Source organism: Rhinatrema bivittatum, chromosome 4 (assembly GCF_901001135.1).
Source record: "Rhinatrema bivittatum chromosome 4, aRhiBiv1.1, whole genome shotgun sequence".
Lineage (NCBI taxonomy): Eukaryota > Metazoa > Chordata > Amphibia > Gymnophiona > Rhinatrematidae > Rhinatrema > Rhinatrema bivittatum.
Genome location: NC_042618.1, coordinates 55417902 through 55440470, shown reverse-complemented (window position 1 = coordinate 55440470; position 22569 = coordinate 55417902). Strand labels below are relative to the sequence as shown.

At 43.9% G+C, this 22569-nt stretch overlaps 1 protein-coding gene across 3 annotated transcripts in view; it reads left to right on the top strand.

The window, feature by feature from the left end:
* The window catches only part of SYT16 (synaptotagmin 16), a 225512-nt gene that overhangs the window by 112137 nt on the left and 90806 nt on the right, over positions 1 to 22569 (top strand). The window lies entirely within an intron of this gene.

Sequence of the window (22569 nt, the reverse complement as noted above, 5' to 3'; positions counted from 1 at the left end):
TGGCCCCTACTGGGCATACCCAGCATGGCACTAACCTTGCAGCCAGCAGGGGTCCCTCTTCAGTCTTCTTTTTTTCCGTGGAGCAGTAGCCTCGTGGTAAAGGAGCTCTGAAGAGATTCCTGACAGGAATTTTCCTCACGGAATTACTAAAAGTTAAATTGCCCCACAGGGGTCCCTCCTCTAACTTTTCTCAGCCCGCAGTACTCCGATAAGTTTTTAGCCGTTTTCCGTCGATTATCGTCAAGTTTGGTCGTCACAGCCTACTGGCCATCGACCGTACTGCGGCTCGATTTTTTTCCATGGCCATGGCATCGGGGTTTCGTCGATGCCCGGACTGTACCCGCACCATGTCTATCACAGACCCCCATAAAGTCTGTGTAATGTGTCTAGGACGCGAGCACAGTGTCTTGACCTGCACCAAATGTGCCCTAATGACATTGAAGGGTCGCAAGGCCAGAAACGAGAAGATGGAACTTCTCTTCCGTGCTCAAACCCCAACTCCGTCCATTGCATCGACGTCGTCAGAACCGGCACCGTCAACTTCACGCCAGCATCGACCACCGACCGGTGACTGACTGGCATCGACAACTTCTTGGCCATTGACACCTTCTACTCCCCCTCAGGATCGAGGGGATCGCAGGGAGAAACATCGCCATTGACACCGTAAGACTCAGACCATTGAGGGAGCAAAATCATCGACCTCGCCATTGTCCGAGCTGCTGTCGAAAAAACCCCATCCAGGAAAGGCACCGACCATTCCTGCGACCGGGTCACCGAGGCAACCCTCACCCGATTGGGGATCGGGAGCCGCGTCTCCGCCTTTAACGGTGGTCCCTTCGGCTATGCCTCTGCCTCCTTCTTCTGTTCCGGAGCCGGGGCTGCTTGCTCCAGGTCTCCTAGAAGAACTGGACCGGATGGTTCAGGAGGCCATCGACAAAGCGATGCAACGTCTTCAGGTTCCTCCGGCATCGACACTGGCACCGCCTCTGGAACCGATCATCGACCCAATTCCAGCAGCGCTGGCACCGCTGCTATCCAGGATGGAAGCGCTTATGGCCGCTTTTCCACCGATGGATCCCGGGTCTCCGGCTCTGATGCCCTCCCCACTGACAGCATCATCGGGAGGAGAAACACCTTTTCGCATCCCTCCATCGGGAGTTCTGCCTCAGCCATCGATGTTAATAAGTCCCTCACCACCGACCCATCCATCGGTGCCGATACGTCTGTCGGTGCCACCGAGTTATCCATCGATGCCTTCGATGCCTGCACCGGTACCTTTGATGCCATCATCGGTGCCTCCGATAATTCCTCCAATTCCTTCGGAGCCTAGACCTGGTCCTTCAGGTATCCAACCACCCTGTCCCCCTCTAGTTCCTAGAGGGACAGGTGTGGATTCTTATGATACCTGGGGTGATGATACCTCAACAGACATCGCGTGCGATAAGCCTTTCGAAATTAACCCCCTTAGACAAGAAAAAACATTTCCTTTTGTTTTGCTAAGTCCAGGGGTATCTTGATATTATTTTGTTTATAGGATGTGCTATATACGATAATGTTACTTTTGATAAAACTCCAACATTGCTCTCTGCTTCCACTGAGATTAGAAAGCGTTCTCCCCCAGAGGACCTTTCCTTTATAAATTTTGTGAAGGAAATGTCTGAATTGGTTCCCTTCCAATTACAGACGGAACAGGATGATAGGCACCAGATGATGGAGTTGCTCCAATTCCTGGATGCCCCTAAGGTAATCATCTCTATTCCCATTCATCAGGTCCTTCTCGATCTCCTCAAGAAGAACTGGGAACATCCTGGATCAATTGCTCCAGTACACAGGAAAGCTGACACTACCTATTTGGTACAGTCAGCCCCAGGTTTTCAAAAATCACAGCTTGATCACCACTCGGTTGTGGTAGAGTCTGCACAAAAGAGGGCGAAAAGGTCAAAGCCTCACTCATCTGTTCCTCCTGGAAAGGGACAAAAGTTCCTAGATAACACTGGTCGCCGAGTATTCCAAGGAGCCATGCTCATCTCCCGAATTGCCACCTATCAGCTTTATATAACCCAATATAACAGGGTCATTTTCAAGCAGATACAGGATTTCTCAGACTCCCTGCCTCAGCAATTTCAAGAACCATTACAAACCCTAGTAAACAAGGGTTTTGAGGCAGGCAAGCATGAGATTAGAACATCATATGACATTTTTGACACCTCTACCAGAGTGTCTGTAGCTGCTATTTCGGCGAGATGGTGGACCTGGCTCAAGTCTTCTGACCTACGCCCAGAAGTACAAGACTGGTTATCCGACCTGCCTTGTGTCGGAGATAATCTGTTTGGTGAACAGATTCAACGGACAGTGGCAGAATTAAAGGATCATCATGAGACCCTAAGACAGCTCGCTTTGATGCCTTCCAACTTCTCCTCAAAACAGCCCTTTAGAAAGGACTCTAAGAAGCCTTTCTTCCACCCGAAGAAGTCTTACCCGCCACCAACCAGATCCCGTGCCATGAGACCTTATCAAAAACTGCAGTCTCGTCAAGCCCATAAACAAAAACCACAGGCAGCTCCTCAACCAGGACCTGCTTTGGGTTTTTGACTTCCACTTAGAGAGCAGCAGCCAGATTCCTCTATCGCACATACCAGTGGGAGGTCGATTGTGCCACTTCCACAACATGTGGCATTCAATCACATCCGACCAATGGGTATTGGCAATCATTGCTCAGGGTTACCATCTCAACTTTCTCGCTCTGCCACCGGACTCCCCACCTCTACAGACGTGGAGAACATCCGAACACTCAATTCTTCTGGATCAAGAGGTTTCCCTCCTTCTCCAGTCAAGAGCAATAGAACCTGTACCATGCTCTCAGCAAGGCCTAGGGTTCTATTCCCGGTACTTCCTAATCCCCAAAAAATTGGGAGGCGTCCGTCCTATTCTGGACCTACGGGCCCTCAACAAGTACCTCCAGCGATAAAAGTTCAAGATGGTCACCTTGGGCTCTCTTCTTCCTCTTCTACAAAGAGGAGACTGGCTCTGCTCTCTAGACCTCCAGGACGCATACACTCATATTGCGATAATTCCATCCCATCGCAAATACCTGAGGTTTCTAGTAGGCACCAAGCACTATCAGTACCGAGTGCTTCCATTTGGCCTCGCGTCTGCACCACGAGTCTTCACAAAATGCCTCGTTGTAGTTGCAGCCTTCCTTCGGACTCAAGGTGTTCATGTCTACCCCTATCTAGATGATTGGTTAATCAGGGCTCCCACTCAGCTGCTCTGTCATCCCTAAATCTTACCTTACACACTCTAATGTCGCTCGGATTTCTTGTCAACTACGACAAATCCTACATAGTCCCATCTCAAACCTTATCGTTCATTGGGGCAGACTTGGACACCTTGCAGGCAAAGGCTTTTCTGCCTTGACAGTGAGCTCTCAATCTGGTGTCCCTTACACACCAGCTGCAGTCTCAGCACTCCACGACTGCACACCACTTTCTCATCTTCCTGGGACACATGGCGTCAGTTCAGATGACCCCAATAGCCCACTTGGCCATGAGAGTCATGCAGTGGACTCTTAAAGTCACAATTGACTCAATCCATTCAGCCCCTGTCGATCATTGTCCATGTAACCGACTCACTCCGTCAGTCTCTCGCCTGGTGGAGAAATGAGGTCAATCTCCTCCAAGGCTTGCCCTTCCAGGCTCCAGACCCTCAAATAACTCTCACCACCGATGCTTCCAACCTCGGTTGGGGAGCCCACGTGGCCGATCTGCAGACACAAGGACCTTGGTCTTCAGAGGAAGCCAAACACCAAATAAATTTCCTGGAACTTTGAGCAATCAGATATGCTCTCAGGGCTTTTCAGGATCGCCTCTCAAATCAAGTCATCCTGATTCAGATGGACAACCAGATGGCAATGTGGTACATCAACAAGCAGGGAAGCACAGGCTCCTTCCTTCTGTGTCAGGAAGCTGCACAGATTTGGGAGGAAGCTCTCTCCCATTCAATGTACCTCAGGGCCACCTGGTTGCCGGGAGTGGACAATGTGCTGGCAGACAAGCTGAGTCGTGTCTTTCAACCGCACGAGTGGTCTCTCAACCCCTCTGTAGCGAACTCCATCTTTCAACAATGGGGATATCCTCGGATAGACCTCTTTGCGTCCCCACAAAACCGCAAAGTGGAGAACTACTGCTCTCTTATTCGCAGCAAACTCTCTCAACCCAGAGACGCATTCTCCCTCTCATGGGCAACTGGTCTGCTCTACACATTCCTTCCACTTCCTCTTCTCTTGAAGACTGTCGTGAAGTTACGTCAGGACAAGGGAACCACGATCCTGATAGCACCTCACTGGCCGCACCAAATGTGTTTTTCAATACTTCAGGATCTCTCCATCCGCAGGCACATTCCCTTGGGAAAGGACCCGCTTCTGATCACTCAGAACAATGGGAGCCTACGCCATCCCAATCTTCACGCCTTATCCCTGATGGCATGGATGTTGAAAGGTTAATCCTTCAACCACTTAACCTTTCTGAACCAGTTTCCCATGTCTTGATTGCTTCACGGAAGCCTTCCACGAGAAAAGCTTACTCTTACAAATGGAACAGGTTTAAGTCATGGTGCTCGTCTCAGTCCCTTGACTCCTTTACCTGTCCAGTTACCAAGTTTTTAGACTATCTCTGGCACTTATCAGAGTCAGGTCTAAAAACTTCTTCCATCAGAATGCATGTCAGTGCGGTAGCCGCCTTCCATAAAGGTGTCGGGGATGTCCCTATATCAGTACAACCCCTTGTAACACGCTTTTTGAAGGGCTTGCTCCATATCAAGCCCCCACTACGTCCTCCAGCCCCTTCTTGGGACTTTAATCTGGTTCTGGGTCGGCTCATGAAACCATCATTCGAGCCTCTTCACTCTTGTGAACTTCGATATCTCACATGGAAAGTGATTTTCCTTTTAGCAATCACTTCAGTTTGCAGAGTTAGTGAATTGCAGGCTCTAGTTACCTATCCGCCTTACACTAAACTTCTGCAGGACTGGGCGGTACTCCACACTCACCCGAAATTCTTACCTAAGGTAGTTTCGGATTTTCATCTCAATCAATCCATCATACTACCTACCTTTTTTCCCAGGCCCCATGCCAACCCAGGAGAACAGGCTCTGCATACCTTTGACTGTAAGCGGGCTCTAGCATTTTACCTAGACCGTACAGCTGCCCACAGGGAAAGCACTCAATTGTTCGTCTCTTTCCACCCTAACAAGTTAGGGAAGCCTGTGGGTAAACAGACTCTCTCCTCCTGGTTGGCGGACTGCATATCCTTCTGCTACCAGCAAGCAGGCATTCCATTCCAAGACCGTGTTAAAGCACACTCTGTGAGGGCCATGGCGACTTCAGTAGCACACTCATGATTGGTGCCGCTTCCTGACATTTGCAGGGCTGCTACCTGGAGCTCTCTCCACACCTTTGCAGCCCATTATTGCTTGGACAAAGCCGGAAGACAAGATTCCATCTTCGGCCAATCTGTCCTTCGTAACCTATTTACAACGTGACGTACCAACACCCTTCCGCCTGCCCGGTGGGGTTCAGGATGCCCTCTACCAAATTCCACCCTAGTTGTTGTGCCTGTTGCACGCCTTTCGATACATTTGGTGCATGTTCGGACATCCTCAGCTCGGTACTCACCCATATGTGAGGACTACCATCCTTCTTGTCCTGTGAGAAAGCAAATGTTGCTTACCTGAAACAGGTGTTCTCACAGGACAGCAGGATGTTAGTCATCACGAAACCCGCCCGCCGCCCCGCAGTGTTGGGTTCTTAACGTTTTCTTATTTTATTTTTGGCACTGCCTGTAGCTTTCAAATAAGACTGAAGGGGGACCCCTGCTGGCTGCAGGGTTAGTGCCATACTGGGCATGCCAGGTAGGGGCCAGTCAAAGTTCTGGAAACTTTGACAGAAGTGGTTTGTGATTGGGCTCCATCCTGTGATGTCACCCATATGTAAGGACTAACATCCTGCTGTCCTGTGAGAACACCTGTTATAGGTAAGCAACATTTGCTATCTGAGGGCACTGACTTTAAATATCTGGGAAACTGATAAGCATGGAGGTAGCCTGCACAGTGCAGCAGATACTGGCATAAGCATAAGCTTGCCGGGCAGACTGGGTGGATCATTTGATCTTTTTCTGCCGTCATTTCCTTGTTTCTATGAATGGACTACCTCATTCAGTTATCTCCAAATGGTCTAAATATGATTTTACAATATTTTAATGATAGAATAGGAAATTAAATTGTTCTTTCTTTTAAACTGAAGAAGCGCTTCCTTTCTTACTCTGAGTGTGCTGGAGCCTGAAATCAGATCTGTTCGCAGTTTGACTATTCATGCCTTTGTCTCAATGATAAATATTATCTCCTGAGATTAGAAAAAAACAAAGACTCCAAAGGAAATAGAAATTCCACCACCATATACATTTTGTGCCATTTCAATACGAAACGATATTCTTAAAACCACTTATTTTATAGAACCATCATTTTCAGGGCTAGAAGCATTGCAAATAGCTTTTGCAGCAATGCATTCATCGCTGATGCCCAATAAAATATAATCATTGGTCCTCTATAAAATTATTGTTGCCAGAGGATGTGGTTAGTGCAGTTAGTGTAGCTGGGTTCAAAAAAGGTTTGGATAAATTCTTGGAGGAGAAGTCCATTACCTGCTATTAATCAAGTTTACTTAGGGAAGACCACTGCTATTAATTGCATCAGTAGCATGGGTTCTTCTTAGTGTTTGGGTACTTGTCAGGTTCTTGTGGCCTGGTTTGGCCTCTGTTGGAAACAGGATGCTGAGCTTGATGGATCCTTGGTCTGACCCAGCACGGCAATTTCTCATGTTCCAAACTTTTCTTTTAAACATTTTTATCTTTTTTTTATCAATTTGCACATTAATAATTGTACTTATCCTAGCTTGATGTTGGTCTCTTTAAGTTGTATAAATTGCATTTGTGTAGCTGAACACAAACATAAATTGCGCTGGTTTTAATTATACTTCTCAAACTCTGTGGAACTCTGTTCAAGACCTGTGTTGTCCGAGACCCAACATGGTCTGTGTTTTGAAAGACAACACTTTCTGCTTCAGGGGAATCCATGCTGTCCAACATGAAAATTCTCCAACATCTTTTCAAACATAAAAGCTGAATTTTAAAAGGCCTACGTGCGCCTCTGCCGGGAGATATGTGCGTGTCCGGGACATGTGTGCACCACACGGATTTTCAAACGCCCGCGGCCACGCGCGAATCTCCTGGTACGTGCAGAAGACCGGGTTGGGGGGAAGGGGTGGGGTGCAGGCGGGGTCTGGGCAGAGCATGGGCGGGGCATGGGCGGGCCAGCAGCCAACTAGCCCGAGCAAGTTGCTGCTGCTCTGGAGATCAGGTAAGTTTTTAAACAAAAAAATAGGCCAGTTAGCAGGGTTTTAGGGGTCAGGGTGGATAGTGTAAAAGGGAGGCAGATTAGGTAGGGGGTTTAGGAAATTCCCCCTCAGTCTGCTCCTTTATTGGAGCGTGCGTGATTTGGCACTCGCACGCATATGGGTGCACCAATATAAAATCAGGCGTGCATGTGCGCGCAGGTAGTGGATTTTATAACATGTGCATGTCGGTGTGTGCATGTTATAAAATCAGCGCATTCGTGTGCGTGTGCTGGGATCCACGCGCTTATGGATGCTCGCGCATGGGTCTTAACATTTACCTTCAAGCTCTTTGGCATGGCAAGGCATTTAGCATTGTCAGCTGCTGAAATGATGGCGCTTATAGTTCTGTGCATGTGATGTCACACATTACACGTCAGACTTGAAAGTGCATACAACTTTATCAAGCCAGACAAAATAAAACTGACCTGATGAAATTAAATGAGCGCGTAGCAATCAATGTCCAGATTAAGTTCACCTGGATACACTATGAGGCACACACGGCCCTTTTAAAATCCGAGGGGAGCCCCCATGGCTTTCCCCGTTCCCTCCAAGGCCGCTCCGAAATCAGAGCGGCCTTGGAGGGAACTTTTTTTTCAGCCCACCCCCCAAGACCTAACTAAAACCTCCCCCTACCTTTGTTTCAAAAGTTATACCTGCCCCAGCCGGCTGCCGGTGCGTGAACCTCCGGCACGGCCACTGTGCCGGAGGACTCAGGAACGCCCTCGGCCCCACCCCCGGCCCACCGCCACGCCCACGCCCCCATCCCAGACCACCCATTTTTGAAAGACCCGGACATATACGTGCGAACCGGGGCTTGGGCGCGCCACCAAGCCTATGCAAAATAGGCTCGGCGCGCGCAGGGATAGGTTTTCAGTGGTTATGCGCGTATCTTACACGCGTAACCCTTTGAAAATCTACCCCTATATTTAAAATATGTATTCAGATCTGTTCCGGTTGATTGAATAATGATTTCCTGTTGCCTCCCTGAACTGGAACAGGAACCTGTTCAATGACCAACCAATGTATCTGTGTGAGAATATGAGATTTATCCAGACAATGTTGTACAATAGGGGCAGCTGTTTTATTTAGAGACCAAGCCACTGTGAGATAAGGCTGGCTGAGATAAGTGCAAATTGAATGTGTAAATTGATAAAAAAAGAAACATTTTTTAAAATAAGTTTTGAAATTTTACAGAGGACCAATTATTATTGTTTAATGGCATCAGCGATGAATACATTCCTGTAAAAGCTACTTGCGATACTTCTAGTTCTGAAAATGATGGTCCTATAAAATCAATGGTTTTAAGAGTATCTTTTCATATGAAAGTGGCACAAAATTTAAGTGGTGGTGGAATTTCTATTTGTCTCAGTGATGACATCATAATTTTTTCAGTTTTGACGGAGATGACCACATGCATTAAAAGTATTTCTAAATCATAGACTTTCCCTGTTGCTCTCTGCACCTCAGAGTGTTTCAGATGATTGCAGCAACCTAGAGAGGATTAAGACAGATTTATATTGTAAGCTCTGATTTTCTAAGCCTGGTATTTCTAGTTTACAACCATATCCTACTGAGAGTTTCAAAATAATTTGCTTTCTTTTGTCAGAAATACTTCCCATATGGATATCATCTATCCAGATTTCCTCTAATCCTTTCTCTCTGTATAGGTCATTAAATAGCCTGAAGATATTTCCTGAATGAATCTTGATTTTAAGGGAGGGACCATCATGTCTACTTAAATATTATTCAGCTTTCCAAGAACTATTATAACCCTGGAGACTATGTTTACAAATGGAAAATGTTCAGTGCTGCCATATTCTTCTTTAGTCAGCAACCCTATTTTGACAGTTGCAAGCTACCTACTCAGTAAAGACAAAGAGATTATTATCTACAAGTTAGCAAATAATAATATGACCAATTACTAAAGAAAATCTTTCTTTCTTTATTTAATATTTCATAGAAAAGAATAAGTCCTTATATATGTGTTTGTGTTTTTTTTGTTTTCTGAACGAACTGAAGAAGTAAAGATCAGCAAACAAGTTGAAGCTGATATCTTTTGATTAGACTGCTCTAACAGTCCAATAAAAAGGTATCACTTGCAATGTGTTTGCAGATTTTTCTTTCTATGTATTTATATTAGTCAATAGAAAAGCAAGGAAGTGTATGAGTAAAGATGATGCTCGTATAACGCTAGCAAATGTTTAAAGATGCAAGTTTTTATCATGACTAAAATACCTTTCTCAGGCGGTGTGTATGTAAGAGGACTAGCACGGTAACTACATTGTTCAGTTCAAGCATACGGTCTTCATTGTGAATATTCAAATTATAAATGGCTTTGATCATTGGAATATGTGGTATAAAAGAATTATTTAAATAAATAAATAAATAAAAACTAGATAAAAGAAGAAGCCCATCACCACAAAAAATAAAATCAAAACAAGGAAGGCAGTGAAAATCAGAACAATATAAAATGAGATATTAAATTCATAACATGTGACACAAAAATAATCTAATAACTGTTTAATGATAAATATACTAAACAAATCAGAAAGTGCAAAGAATAAAATGATACTCAGAAAAACATAAGAATTGGTTGAAAGGTAAAATTGAAACCCTGACATTGCCTTGTTTCATCTGAAAGGTGCTTATGTCAGGGAAAAACTTTAAAATAATACCAATAAAATGAGTTGTCCTTGATTCCAAATATTGCTGGACCTTGATCAGTATGACAATTCAAACACTGCCAAAAATTTACCAAGGAAGTTGAAGTATATCTAAATACCCTTCCCAGCTGTCTCCGTGGTCAACTTCGGAAGTCACCACCACCACCTACCTCGGGCTTGGCCTGCTGCCACCCCATGTTCCTCAAGCAACTGGCCAGGTATTGGGAAGTTTGCAGAACTTCTCCCATTTGCCTCAGAGTGTTCTCTGGACTCTCTTAGCTTACTTGGGCTTCCCCAGCTAGCCAGGAGCTGTGTGTGATAGCATTACCTAATGCAGGTAGATTTTTTTCCTTCTCATTATTTCCTATGATTCCACTATCTCTACTCTTCCTGATGCTAATCTACTCCATTCTTATTCCCTGCTGTAAACCGCTACTAACATCAAGTCTACTGTCTCCATCCTCTCCATTCCTCACTTCATCTATTAGAGCAATACTGGAAGAGGCCGGGAGCTATCTTAGCACTTCGCATTGGTATTACTGCAAACTGCAATAACTTTGCGATAAGTGCCAGAATTGTTGTATTTCCTACATACAACCACTGGGGGGACCATTTTAAGCTGCTGGAGATCCAGACTAGCTATCAGGGCCCTTCTACAGAGAGAGAGAGAGAGAGAGAGAGAGAGCGAGAGAGCACCTAGCCATAATGCCCTCATACCAGGTAGGTATTTATACCCCTATATGAGGCCTACCTAGTCACTCAATGTGAGGTTTAGGTATAAAGATAAGATTTGTGCAATGTTCTCTCAACCTAGCTTGATGGACTCTCTACCTGAGTAACATCGAGCTAGGTTGAGAGAACATTGCACAAATCTCATCTTTGTGTGAGGTTCCTTGCTTGCCTGGTAAGAAAGCGGTCTTGAATACTTTCTGTTCCTTCTGCATAGTGTTAGACAGGAACCCATGTTATGTTTGATTAACGTTTCTTTAATTAGAACTGTTTGTGAACTGTGCCCCGTTTGTGTTTATGCCCTAATCAGACCCTTACACTTCGTGTGATTTATAAAAAATTCTCTCTTTTTCTCAATGCTGTAAGACGGTAACTTTCAAAGGGGCAGGTGTACATTGATGTGTGTGCGTTGGCTCATGCCCAGAGAGACAGCGATTTTATAACATATGCACATACATTATAAAATAGCCTAGATACACTTATGCATGCACCTAATTTTGCAAGTAGGTATGCCAAACCACGTAAATCTGGTTTCGGCTGCATTTGTCAGGGAATTTTATAACCAGTAGGTGTCCATGCCAAGACCAGTTTTACCAGTTCATCCACCATTTCACCCAGTGTAGAACTAGATCTTCCAATCCCCCTGGTTATTAGCCTGCACTCCCCCCAGTTACCCCAGACCTTTTAAACCCCTCAGAAATGGCTTTTTTATTACATATTTATTTATTTATTCTATAGCAGGAATAAACTACACAGCACTGTACCTGGGTACTCTTCCAGGTGCGCAAGTATTTCTGTGCACATCTCTTGGCCCCGCCCAAGAATGCCTTTGCCCCACCCACACCACCTTTTTGGAATGATATGTGTGTGCATTGGGAGATATGCGCGCCTCTGGGTGGCTTTTAAAATTTGGTTGGTGTGTGTAAGCCCTTCTTGTGTGCACATTCTCTAATTGATGCGCATATTGGACTTTAAAAATTCACCTTCAAATGTCTCTTAATTCCAACTTTTCAAAATTTTGAATTACAGGTTCAGTGGACCCAGAGGGGCCTACTGAGGCTTTCCTCTTGCTATAGAAAGCTGGGGAGCATTAAGCAGATGGTGGGACAAATGCTTAATTTTAAGTATCCTAATAACCTTGAAAAAGAAATATTTTTGACCATGTTTTCCAGTGGGCTTGGAACTGTATTTTGTAGGGTTCTATCCGTGGTCTTACTCATTGATATTTATTCCTCTGTCTATCTGCCTCTGTTCAATGTCCTGGACAAAATACAAAATGGGAAGAGGTAGAACTGAACAGTGAAGGTGGAGAGGAAGCAGAGGCTAAGAGCTCAACAGTCTCATCTAGTATCATGAAATGTTTGAAGCCCCTTTCTTCACTATTACTGGATGATTCCTCTGGGATGAAGTCAACATTGACCCGTTTCTTGGTTTTTCTGAAGGACTCTTATTTATTTATTTATTTATTTATTTAAAATGTCTTATTAGCTGCCTCCCCAACTCAGAAATCCTCTTATATAGTCAGCCTCTTATATAGTCAGCCTCATCTCTTTTCGATTTTCCATTCCTAATTTTCTTGATATCTTTTCTAAACTCATCCATACTTTTTAAAATGCTACCAAGAGGGTAATTAAAGCAGATATCATGTTCTATCATTGCATTTTTTCTTCTTCCATTTCTACCCTAATATTCTCTGCATTTGTTTTAAATGTTTCTATGGTAAGGATAACAAGGTTGTTTGAGCACTTGTTTAAAATGCAATTCAATTTTTTAATAAAAATCACTATTTTCATTATATAATCTAGGTTCTTTCATGATGTGGAGAACCCCTTGGAATTCTTTGAGTGCTGAGGTATTCAACTAATGATTCATAATGTAATTCCATTCTAATTAAACCATTAAAAGATAGATTTTAAAAGGGCTGTGTGTGCACCCATAAATGTGCATAATCTTGCTGTTCATAAAAATATATGCTATTTTATAACGTATGAACAGAACAGTACACTCTTGTGAAGATTTGATGTCCTTCAGAGTGAGGAAACTCACACAAAGACGAGATTTGTACAATGTTCTCTCAACCTAGCTTGATGTTACCCAGGTAGAGAATCCATCTCTCTCTCTCTCTCTCTCTCTCTCTATATTTTTCCAGTGTTAAAACTGTATGATATGGCTTGGCAAAGCCAGCCTACTTGGATAGAACTCCTCCCCCTTTTCCAAATTAGCATTGCACCATGCATATAGTGCAGGAATGGATTTCTCCACATGAGCAAGGAATACAGGGTGAATTTTAAAACCAGCACGTGGGTGCGCATTTGTGGGTTGGACTATACCCAGGGACACTGCCATTGTATAACATATGCATGCAATTTTAAATGGGCACACGCCTGAGCAAGCAAATGCTGCTTCTACTGCGTATGTGGGAGGATTTTAAAAGGGAAGCACGATGATCTCATTGCCACTAAAACCAGATCACCCAGTTAAGAGATAGTTCTTCCAAATCCCCCTAGTCCAATAGCCTTCCTTCCCTCCAATTAGCCCTGACCCTTAAAACCCCGCAGTTTTGCCTATTTTTCTTTATTTTTGAACTTACACGTCATCTATAGCAGAAGAAATGTTACGCGGCAGGGGGCCTCGGCATGTGCAGGATCATGTCAATATTTACGTGCACATCTCAGGCCCATGCACTGCCTCTTTGTGAAAACTTCCGAGATATGCATGCTCCGGGAGATAGGCGCATACCTCGTCAGCTTTTAAAATCCACTCGGTGCAAGCGATCCTGACATATTCGCGCATCCCCTAATTAATGTGCATGTCGAGCTTTTAAAATTCACCTTTAAGAGAAGATCATCTGCATATAGTGTTGTAGACTTCACTTGAAACCCAGTAATACCAGAACATTCTCGTATTATCTGCGCCAATGGCTCCAAAGCCAGGTTAAACAATAAAGGGGAAAGGGTTAAAACTTTTCTTTTTAACAGAGGCATGACCCTCAGAAATTAGTTCTTTTGAATTAACAGTTAGTAATGTGCCAGAAATTGGTTCCATTCTAAAAGGGACAGGTTGATCCAGTCCTGGTTGTAGCCCAGTGCAGTTCACGATTTCTCTAAAAACAAACAAACCAGGAACTAGAAGTCCATAGATGCAGTGGGGAACAAAACCAGAAATGGCTCAGACTGTCTCTTATGAAATGGAGCCAATTGGTTATCTTAATTTCTACTGACATTTTACCATGGCATCTTAAAATTTACTAAGATAGATTGGGATGCTGGATGGTCCAAAAACACTGGTGTCAATGGGTTTGTTTTCAACTGGAGAGGACAAGGGAACCAATAGGCTGTCCAAAAGAGATGCTTAGTAGAGAAGATACTAATGGATTTTTTACAGTTATTTTTTGCTTTGTGTATTTTTCTTATTTTTTCCAAGCACAAAAAACACATTTCCTGTTTATCTTTGTATTCTTTTCAAAACATTGAATCTTGATTTTCCTGTCCATTAATGCACCTTCTTTAATAGAAGATTTTAAAACAATTTGGCACAAAACAAGAGATATGTTGAATGCTTTTTGTTTCCATGGAAACATTTTCTGGGCACTTATTGAAAAGCTGGTTGCCAATGGTAATGGAAGAGAGAAAATAGACACACTTCATTTAGCAGCCACAGATAGTGATGATTAAGAGGTAGACCTCTTGGAGTTGCTGATAGTTTTGCTGTCATTTAAAAAATGCAGTTTTCTGGTACGCAGTTATGATATTGTAGCTAACTGTAGTTAAGACAGATGTGCAGTTAAAATTATTTGTTTTGCAACGCTATATATTAAAATCTAAGATGTTTGCTTTTTAACTACACTTTTCACATTCTGAGAAATATATTTTTGATGCAATAGAACTAGGATATTCCCCCTTCCCCATACAAAATATATATCCAAGTTATGCTGTCACTTCAGTAACAACACCACAGTATCCCTTCACTGCCAGACACTTATGAAGTAACAAAACCCTGCACAAGAGACATTTAGAAGCCATATGGAAAAACTACCATAGCATCATATCACCAAGTCCCAGGACCCAAGCAACAACGCTACCTATGAAAAAGACAACCCTGCAGATATTACACTTGGTTCTAACGCGCTTATTGGAAAAGTTGTTTTTATGAGTTTTATGTTTTTGTCCTGTCTTTTTTTTTTTATTGTGAATGTTTAAACTGTAAGTGGCCTAGAGCTTCGGCAATTAACAGATACATTTTTATTCGCCGGCACGCGCAAATACCGGGAGATCCGCGCATGGCTGGGCTGCGCGCGCGCGCGCCGAGCGCGTTTTAGAAATGGCCCGGCCATGCATGTATCTCCCGGAAAGTGCAGAAGTGCTGGGCCATTAAAAAGGGGCGGGGGCAGTGTCTGGGTGGGGCAGGGGCCGGCCAGGACAGCTTCCAAGGAGGAAGTAAGTTAAAAAAACAAACAAAAAAAAGATAGGTAGGGTAGATTTAGGGGTCGGGGTAAAGAGGGGAAAAGGGAGGAAGGTTAGGTAGGGGGGTAGGGAAGTTCCTTCCTAGTCCGCTCCTTAATTGGAGTGGACTGGGAGGGAACTGGGCAAGGGCCCGACTGTGTGGCCGCACGTGCTTTACAAAATCCCCTCCCCTGCGTGCACGAGTGGACACTCACCCGCATGTTTTAAAACCTACCCCTAAGTGATTAATAAACACAAATAAGCAAATAATTAATTAATGAATGAAAGCAGAACAATTCAGCCTACTATTGATCCCTATACAGAAACTAATGCAGAAGAATCCGTCCCCTTTGTAACACACACACAAGACCCTTACCTAGTATAGAATAAGGGACCACAAACTAGAAACAGAAGCAAGCAAAGCCTGAGAAGCCAGACTCATGCAGCGCAAGACTAGAGAAGGAAAAACAGAAATTCATATCCTCCTTTATTGATCAAAACACAAAATGCACTTATTAAAAGTATTTACATTCCTCATATAACAGGTTTTATGTGCTAAGTGGATTACAACATATCATTCAAAAATTCAGATATACATTTCATACAAAATGTAAGACCCGCATATTCCCAAAATTGACATATGCCAACCACTAAAGTCCAGACCTCAGTCACACATACAGAACACAGACAGACTCTCACCAAATACAGAATAAAGAGACCATAAGGTATAAATAGAAACATGCAGACAAAAACTGAACAGGAAAGTACAAGAAGCCCAGACTCTGGGTTCAGTACAAACATCAAATACAATCAAAAAATGTATTTATTTTATTTATTATAAAACATCAACCATACCAAGAAAAAGAATGTCAAATCAGCAGAATAGAGTGACATCCAATAATTAAAATACATACAAAAATGTTTACAAAATTACCAACCATCATTAAAATATTTCAAAATAGCAGATACATCATATCCAATAACAAAAACTAATAAGGATAAAAAAATAATCCCCCATGCTCCATACTTGGGAACTTTAGATTTCTAGTCACCCTGCGATTTCTATAGATTGGAGGAGAGCACATAAACTTTAACCTCTCTTACACACACACGCACACCCACCCTGTGATTGCCATAGATTAGAGAGTGCATAAACTTTAACTTCTCTTACACACACACACACACAAACATATGCAATCAGGCAGGAGCTCTCCCTCTCTCTCACACATACACACACATACACACACACATTCACACACACGCAAAAAAGCAGGCAGTCTCTCATACATACACATATACACAGGTAAGCATTCACTCTCATACTAACACATACAAGAAGGCACTCTCTCACACATACATACTTAGGCAGGCACACTCACAGGTACATACACTCATTTATTTTATTTATTTTTTTATTTTTGTATATTCCACTTTTCGGCACTTCACAGTGTACATCAAAGCAGATTACATTCAGGTACTATAGGTATTTCCCTATCTCCACAGGGCTTACAATCTAATTTTGTACACACATGCAGGCACCTTCTTTCACACACACGGGAACTGTCTTTCACACAAACAGGCACTCTCTCTCACACACATAGGCACTCTCTCATTCTCACATAGACTCTCACACACACAGGCAGTCTCTTACTCTCACACACACTTAGGACTTCTCCCTCTACTTCGGCCACTAGCTGCAGGGGAAATGCTGGCAGATTGGCAGGGCCTCTTCTTCTGCCTTGACTCTTCCTATTGCTCGTGGGGAGTGGGAATCCTGCCAGCATGTCATTGCTCTGTGTCATTGCTGTCATGGCCTTGGTATTGCTGGCGGGGAGTGGGAACCCAGCCAGCACATCGTCCCATGGCGTGGGTTTTCTTGCCATCGGCCTATGGGCCCCTTGTTATGCCAGGCCCTGGGGCAACTGCCCCTTTTGCCCCTAGCTAAAAGCGGCCCTGGATAGGTTTATCCAGCTAAATTTAGGACAGGTCAGTGGTATGACCAGAGTTAGCTGGATAAATTATCCATCTAACCTTAAATATTGGAGTTAGCCAACTAATTTATCTTGCTAACTCCACTCCTCCCCAAAATGTTTCCTGCCCAGCCCCGGAACACCCTCGACTTATCCGGCTAGAATTTAGCCAGATATGTAACTGAAAATGCCGTTTTTGTCATTTGGACTTTTGAATATAAACCTCATGATTTCTTAAGTTCGCAACAAGTATATACTGTAACTATTGCTGGAATCAGTAGATGGAATATAGTGATTTATTTTTTAGTGAAACCTATTGTGACAGTACTTTTTGACTATGTAGCCCTTGCTCCTCCAGTTATTAGAATTCGGGGCACATTCAGGATTGGTGCAGCAAATAGACATCTCATACTCCCTTGACTGCTTGCCTGATGGGGAGGCTGGTGGGGAGGGAGGGGGGGGAGGGAGTTAGTCTGTTTGGAGGTCTTCTCACAATTTCCAGAAATAATAGCATATTACCACACAGTCTGGTGTTCAAAAATAAATCCTTTACTGGAATTAGTGATGCAAATGAATAAAATCATTAAGAGCACACACTGACGAATACTGCAATCCTAAAACAAAATACAAAAGACAGTATACAGTCCAAAAAGTTACAGTCAATGCAAAATCCTTACATACTAGGGTTTTTTTTTTTCTGTACAATCCACTAACTCAGAGGTACTCTTAGGAGAATGGAGCTCAATCCTCAGTAGATGAACTTTTTTTTGCTGATTCTGCTCCAGCAGCAACTCTGAAAGTAGATCTTCTAATCCGGCAGTGCTTACTCTATCTCCAATCAGAAATCCCCTTTTCAAATTTTAAGTCAAATCGTCAGCGAAATTAAGAGACTATGGGGGTTGACTCCTTTTTCACTATTCTTCATCTCTTTTACTCCCAGCAATCTCAAGATTCTCCTTGGACCCCAAGAAACCTCCCTTCCTCCTGGAGGGCCTGAGGGCTCCGACCTTGAGCTCCAGTCACTTCTGCAAGAGAGAACATGAGCCAAAGAGGGCTCCTGAGCTTTGTTGAACGTATTCCTTAACAAAACACTTCCCACTGGGGAGTGGCAGGGAACACTATACATAACTATTCTCTCTGACGTTCTGCATCTGTGAAGACTGATATCTTTAGTAAGGGACATTTTGGTAACACCTTTACAAATACTTTTTTTCTCACTATTTTTACTCTGGAGTTAAAGTAATCTGAACATTGGTATTAGCTGGATAATTTCACCCCAGAACGCTCCTGTGTAATCTGGCTAAATGTTAGATGGTTAATAAGTTACCTGGCAAAACTTCAGCCGGATAAGTGGGGGAGATATTGAAAAGTTGGCATTTAGCTGGGTAACTTGTTAGTTATCTGTTTCAATGCTGCTGAATATATTGACTCCATCGTGTTTACCTAGACCCTCCATAGTAGGAGTTTCTCTACACACGGAATCACAGGTGATTATATTAAGAATAGCTTTTCCTGAAAGCAAGTCATTTTCACAGCTTACTCATTCCACTGCTTCTTGCAAAGGAACTGAATGAAGCTATGCAGTCTTTAATATTTTGATTACAATTTTTGAATTTCTTTTACTGGTTTTTACCTGCCTAGCTTACTTTCCATATTGTGCTGGGTTTTTTTTTTTTGTCTGCTTAGGCTTTTATTTCCTATATTATGTTGGTTTTTACCTGCCTAATTTTTCCCATGATGTGCTTGTTTTTTACTTGCCTATCTTTTTTCCATATTATAATGATTTATACCTACCTTTTTTAGTTAGAATTTTTCCCTTTTTTTTGTTCAGTTTATTCTCATGTGGCTTGATAGAAACTTCTGCTTGGAAATTGAACCTTAGTTTCATATTCCCACCCACCCTACCCCCATAAGCCCACTTCCTTTTTCTATTACATACGCTCTTTTAATTTTAGGTGGGCAGGTTTCCTGTGCATAATTTCTCTTTTTGTCTCTTAAAGGTATTAGAACTCTTTTGTTTTTAATAGAAATCCAATACAATATTCGTTTAATTGCTTGGAAATTTTCAGTCCTGTCCTGAGTTACAAAAAAATAGAAAGAAAGAGGTAGATAGCATTCCAGCAGCAGGATGGGGGCTATGCAGTGTTTTACACAGACTGCCACATGAATCATTATCTTTCTATTGGGGAGAGGTTTGCACCCAGTCCAAAGAACTCTTAGGGTTTGATTTTAAAAGGAGCGCGCGCACACGGACGCCCTGATTTTATAACATCTGCGCGCTGGCGTGCATGTTATAAAATCTGATGGCCACGCGCACATGTGCGCTGGATTTTAAAATCCAAGTGCGCATGTGCGGGCGGCCTGTGACTTGCACGCACGGGGGGGGGGGGAATTTTACAGAGCAATGCGCGACGACACAATTGGGCCTCCCCCAGTTCCCTCCCAGTCCACTCCAATTAAGGAGCGGACTGGGAGGGAACTTTCCTATATCCAACCCTATCCTTCCTCCCTCTTCCCCTCTTCTTCCCTCCCCCTAAACCTACCCTAACTATCCCTAATTTTTCTATTTTAATACTTGATGCTCCTCTGGAGCAGAAGTAATCTGCGGGTGCTGGCCAGATGCCGGCGAGTGCTTCCCCAGGACAGCGGCTAATGGCGCTGTCCTGGCCCGCTCATCCCTGCTCAGACAACACCCCCGGGCCGCCCCTTTTCCCTCAGCAGGCACTTCTTCACGTACCGGAGTTTACACGCATGGTTGGGCCTGGCCACATGCGTAAACCCCGAAATGTATGCGTGTAGCCCTTTTAAAATCCGGGCTGAAATGAGTACAATCTTTGGAAGCTAGAATGGTTGACTTTGAGGAGCTGAGGCAAACAGAGAGATATACAGAGATCTTCAGGAACATAGTAGAGCAGTCCTACCCCCAATCTAGCAGTTTCTGTGCAGCTTTGGAGGAGCAAACTCACCAATAACTGAGGCAAACATAGAGATATATAGAACAGAGAGGCATACTGGAGCGTTACCTTTGTGCTGCATTTGAAAAGCAAGGAAACCAGGAAGGAGAGCATCACCTTTCAGTGGTAGGAAGTATTCCTGTGGCTGGGACATGCTCTCCAAGTGATATGTTATCCTTTCGCACTGTGTATCCCAGAGGGTAGGGATAGAGCTATCATTGTTATTGGTGATTTGATCATTAAGAATATGGATAGCTAAGTGGCTAGTAGCTGTGATGATTTGGTAACTTGCCTGCCTGGTGCAAAGGTAGTGAACCTCATGCGTCACCTAGATAGAATTTTAAAGAGTGCTGGGATGGAGTCAGCTTGTTGCACTTGGTGGTCTGCAGGTCAGCCCAGCAAACTGCAATGCTTACCTCCAGCTCTGAGCCGTGAGCAGTAAGCTCCAATGCTGGGGAAGCCCCAGCATGGATGCACAGAAGGCTGCCATGCTCAACCCAATCCCAATGCAACCCTGAAGAATATGCCACCATCCTCCAAAATGGTCTCCCCCAGGTGCATGCGTGGTTGACTTACCACATTTTAAAGGTCCCATGGGGAACCTTGGCCTATAAAAGGCCACTCATTCTGCAGTCCTTCCCTCTGCAATAGGACCACTATGGATAGTAGAGTGAATTGCCTCAGCATCTCTGCCTGCATTCCTGGTCTTCGTCTCTTCAGTTCCTGGTCTTCTTCAATTGTGGTCCATCTTCAATTCTTCATATTGTCCTCTTACTGTGGTCAGTCTTCAGTTCTTCAGTGTCTTATGTCTCCTCGCCTGCCCACCTGTGCTGTTCCTCACCTCCCTGCCTATCTGTTCCTCCTTCCCTTGGATGGATCTCTGGTTCTGACTTCGGCCTGCTTCTGAACTTTGCTTGAACTCAGCCTGCCACTGACCCATGTCTGATTCCCGACCACGCCTGTACTCTGCCTGTCATTGACCACTGCCTGCTCTGGGACTACGTCGAATCCTGCCTGCCCCGGTTCCTGTCCTGTAACCTGACCATTTCGATAGAACTCCAGTTCTTCATCAGAGGCCCCCATCTAAGATGTGCCAGCACCCAAGGGCTCAAACTAAAGGGAATAAAGGCTGGTATAGGTGAAACTCTAGTTGGACATCTCTTCATCCAGATTTGCCAGCTGACGGTGGAGACATGTAGAGCTCCATCCTAAGATTGTGCCAGCTCCACCTTGGTCCAAGGGTCCATGCCCACAACACAGCTATTGTGATCCAATAACAGAGGAAGGTGCAGAAAGGAAGTTTTGAAGGCTAAATATAGGCTTCTAGGTAGTAAACTAAAATTCAAAGTCTCCAGTCTCGGAAATGCTCCAAGTTTCACATTCAGGCCACCAGAGGCAGTTCTAGAGTCTCAGAGGTGAATTTTAAAAGCCAGATATGCGCATTAATTAGGGAATGCATGAATAAGTTGGGCTTGCACACGCTGAATAGATTTTAAAAGCCACCAAGATACGTATGTATCTCCTGCAGGGTGTACATTGTAAAAGTTTTAAAAACGGCGCAGGGCACGGGAGTGGTCTGGGTGGGGCATAGGGATTTCAGGGTGTGAGCCTGAGATGTCTGCATAAATACTTTCGCAAACCAGCATATGCTGATGTCCCCTGCTATGTAACTTTACTTCTGCTATGGATAACATGTAATTTAAAAATGAAAGCAAACTAGCCAGAGCTGTGGGGTTTTAAGGGTCAGTGATAACTGGGGGGGGGGGTGTGGTTTAAGGCTAGTAAACTAGGGGGGTTTGGAGGTCCTATCTCATAACTGGTTGAACTGGAGATGAACTGGTAAAACTGGGAATAGTGTTGGTGTGCTGTCCTTTTAAAATCCTCCGATTTATGCAGTACAAGCAGGATTTTCACGCACATGCCCATTTAAAATTTGGTGCACATGTGTGTGCGGCCAGGCTATTATATAACATGTGCACAAATGTGCATGTATGTTATAAAATGGCTGTATTCCTGGGTGTGGGCCGACATATGCGTGCAAATGTGTGCACTCGTGCCAGTTTGAAAGTTACCATCCTTATGCGTATATGAGATAATGGTGCATGGAGGATGGCTTTTGAGGCATTGGAAATTGGGGGATGTTTCTGGTATGGGAAGCCTTTTCTGGAACGATGGGATCCACCTTAACCAAAATGGAACCTGGCTGCTTGTGCTAACAATTGAAAGCAAATAGAGCAGCATTTAAACTAGATCATGTGGAGGAGGCCAACATCTGTTTAGGAGTGTATGATTTGGAACAAGGTATCCACAAAGGATACCATTAAAAAAAGTAAATTAAATTATCCTGAGAGTGAGGAGGTGGAA